At 35.0% G+C, this 3,838-nt stretch overlaps 1 protein-coding gene across 1 annotated transcript in view; it reads right to left on the bottom strand.

Annotated features, from left to right (window-relative positions):
• Positions 1-3,787, bottom strand: part of LOC117108978 (long-chain-fatty-acid--CoA ligase ACSBG2-like) — a 35,053-nt gene extending 31,266 nt beyond the window's left edge. The window contains exon 1 of the mRNA XM_033251188.1: positions 3,681-3,787. The gene's annotated coding sequence lies outside the window, so the exon portion shown is untranslated. The remainder of the gene's footprint in view (positions 1-3,680) is intronic.
• Between the last annotated feature and the right edge of the window lie 51 nt (positions 3,788-3,838).

Raw genomic sequence — 3,838 nt, 5'->3', positions numbered from 1 at the left:
TTATTATGCAAGAAAGAAGACATGAAAGAAAAAGAGAAGAGATTTTTAAAAATTTAAAAAAAAAAAAAAATAATAATAATAATAATAAATAAGAAATAAAAGGAAGGAAAGAAAAAAAAGAAAAGTAAAATGGTGGAAAGAAAATGACAATGAAAAAACTAAAAGAAAGGTAAGTATCAAAAATGAAATAAGAAAAAGGATGAAACAATATTAAAAAGAAAATAGATATTAAAGAGATAGTAAAGAAAAAAGGTGCAAGGTAAAAAATTCAACCTATTAAACTGGAAGGAAAGGGAAAGTATTTCATGGAAAGTTTCAATTGTTAGGAATATTTCTAAGAAAATTACAAATTTCTGTTAATTAAAACAGATATACACAATATAAAAATGAAAAACATGAGCAGTAATAATGTGCTAGCTAAACTGTCTAGTCAATGGACTGCTAAAATCTGCAGTTACTTAAGTGGATTGATATATTGATTAATACAAAATTATTAATTATTATTACTGAAACATTAATTATATTTTTTGTACACTTTCTTTAAATTTTTCAGTATTTTTCTTCATTTGTGCAGGAAATTTCGAGAAAATAGGTCCACAGAATCGCATTAACACTGCGAATGCCTATACATTGGTTACAATACCCAGCGACCGACTTTACTGCAACATTTGCGCTGAAATTGGCAGATTTATTTTTAATATGCGTGGATGGAATTTTTTCTTTACGAGATAACTCTAAATCAATTTACACATAATTTCAACCTAAACAGAGTTCCAGAGTTTTCACCAACATTTCTGGAGTGTTGAGATTCCAGCTCCCCACTTGTTAAAGGCCATTTAGGCTTCGTTTTCAGCCCGAAAAATTGGCATCACACAGTCGGCCGGCGACACTTCTTATTTAGGTTATAATGTAGCCTAGAACATTAGGCCTGGGCCTGTACAACTTTAGCAAAGTATCTTATACCTACACATATAACGATCTATAGTTTCATTTTCTTGTTCAATGGTTGTTTTTATTGAGAATTATTTAAAAAAAAAAAAATGGTACGCCTTCCAACTTCGAAACTTCAGTATTAATCGCCAGAGAACATCGTCACACTTCCAGTGTTTACAAAGGTTTCGTGGAGTAACATAATCCAAACACTGCAAGTTGCCCCAAATGATGTAATATCCCAGCATTCTGATTGGTTTACAACTTCCAATGGACAAACATACCTTAATCGCCAGCCGGTGTAGCCGGGCGCACATGTGGTTTGGGATGTTACTCCGCGAAATATAGTTTCGTAATTGGAAGGCCTGCTACCAGTTAGTTCGATGCTGTTTTGTTGTTACGTTTTTTGTTGTTGTTGTCAAAACAAGAAACATTCCTTGTAGAATTATATATTTTTTATATATCTCTATTAATTCCACGTTTAAAATTTAATCTTTAAATATTCATTTATATACAATTCAATTTTTATATTATTTCAAAACATGATTAAACAATCATTTTGCTTACTTTCTGCTGACACTTTGTTAAGAATGAAATAAATTGTTTGATAGAGGCCCATTACTAGTTGCCTATGAAATAACTCTGCTTACCTTCTACTACATTCAGTGAGAAACGTTCCCAATTCCAGGCTCCTCCTGGTAGACACAGACACCGAGGTTGCCAGACACAAAGTTATTTACTCTTTGTACGCCGATACGAACAAAAGTAGGTCAGAAGCCGACTGGCTCATTCAGTAAATAAATGGTAGTAAAGGAGTTGCTTTCTATATTATTTCATTTAATTAGGTTTCAAAATTTGCTGTGAGACCTAATTGTTTGTTTGTTTTTTTGTTGTAAATTTCAAGATGTTGCTCATTGAGATGCATCTTGTTAAACTATAGCTGCTCCGTGAAGTCTGGCTGAGGTTATCATCAAAGAGTATTTTATACCCTTTGTTATCATCAGCCATGTGATTGAAGAAGCGTAATCTTATTTCATAATGTATGAGGTTTAGGTAATTGGTTTGGTTTTCAATAAAAGATGTCTGCCTTAATACCGGTAGTACTTTGAATATAACCATCCAGATGATGCCTAATTGATATTTATTTACGATCTATTTAGAGTTAAATTTTGATTATTGCTTGATCTGGGCCGTTTACATCGTTTGAGTCAATACTGTATACGATCATTTGAAATTTCGGTACATAGTCTATTTTATGAACAAATACGTTAAGGAAACGTTCACAATTAGGAGGAGGTACAGGTACAGTAACAGTAGCACTCAATAAAATAGTAAAAAATTGTGCAATCCGATGTTTTTATACCAGTCTCCTTCGCTTTGACAGTGATTGCTTATTTACCAAGAATAAGATGAGCGCACATCGACACGGTTTTAGTGTAAGACGTCACACTTTAACAGTCTAGGTCATGCTGATTGGTTGATACAGTATATGTGAAATGAATGATAACATGTTTTGCGTACTGCCTCACTGAAAATAATGGGCTGTACAAGTTGTAAATAATTGGGATTTGGAGGGAAACCACCTTCCTGCCGCTTACAAAATCTACTCGCGCTACCAAATGACCTTGTCGCACTGAGTGCGACAAAGTTGAATTCCTTGTCGCACCTTAAAAAATCAGGTCGCAAATGCGACCAAATAACCCTTAATTTCAAGCCCTGAAGAGGGTCATATCTTCGGTAAAAAAAGATGAAACGGCTGGTCACAGCACCAGTGTGACCCTACATGTATAGTGTTCGAGAAATACAATGAGATCCAGACACCATATAAAGCTGATCATAAAAGGATTTTATTTTGTCTAATGCCTGCCCACAAGACACAGCTTGCTCACACCGGTCCACCGAGACTCGTCTCTCTGACCAACGCTGTCTCATCTAATTTTAGTGGTTTGTAAATATTTTTATGTTATGTATGAAAAATTAAATGAAACTGCTATCAAAACCTGTACCTGAACTAAATGCTAATTGTCTAAATCCATGAAGCACGCTTTGCAAAGAATAAAACATGGTATGACCACTGTATTTCCGACCTTACGTATAGAAAATAACTGAGTGAGATAAAACATGCAACCTATTTCCTTTTAGTGGTCATATGAGGCATGTTGTAGCAAAAATTAAAATTCAAGTTATTGGTATTTTCAAATACCTGAGTATGTGATCTTTAAAATGAGGGGTCATTCATTCAAATTGGACATTTCAAACCAAAGTTATTGAAAAGTGAAAGTACAGTACTCAGAGTCAAGATAAACAGAATTTTGAGTAATTACCTTTCAACTGCACTGTGGCAGCCGATAGAAAACTGGAGTTTTTTGGCACTACGGCTGTGCAGATAGAAAATAGCAGCTTTTTACACACTGTGGCAATCCCAATAGAAAATAAAAGCTTTTTTCAAATTGCGGCAGTGCCAATCAATAATAGAAAACAGCAGCTTTTTTTCACACTGGGGTAGGCCTGCCCTAAGCCTAGTCCTAGCCCTAGTGCGAAATTGGCACGTCGCCAGTGCCGATGGCCACTACGCCGTACCGTATCAAATTCGGCCTAGCTAGTCTAGCCCTGGCCTAGAAACGTGTTTTAATACAATCATAGTAACAGCAATACACATAATTATATCACAAATGGAGATCATATACTATTTAGAAATAAAAAGAGAAATCTATATTTACAACAAAAATACAAAAATACGTAATAAGCACCTCTTTTACTTGAAATTCCTCAGACAGAGCAGCTCAGCGTCCAACTGATGATGAGCGTGTTGTGGGTGTGAGTGACATGGTTGTTGCCAGATAGTCGACAGGCTTCACGGCCAAACACACGCCATCTCACGGCCAAATTCGGCCAAACTTTTTTTCGA

Source organism: Anneissia japonica, unplaced genomic scaffold, assembly GCF_011630105.1.
Source record: "Anneissia japonica isolate Jap-2015-1 unplaced genomic scaffold, ASM1163010v1 scaffold26_len2425191_cov177, whole genome shotgun sequence".
Lineage (NCBI taxonomy): Eukaryota > Metazoa > Echinodermata > Crinoidea > Comatulida > Comatulidae > Anneissia > Anneissia japonica.
Note: the sequence above shows the minus strand (reverse complement) of the source record. Positions and strands in the feature narration are given on the sequence as shown.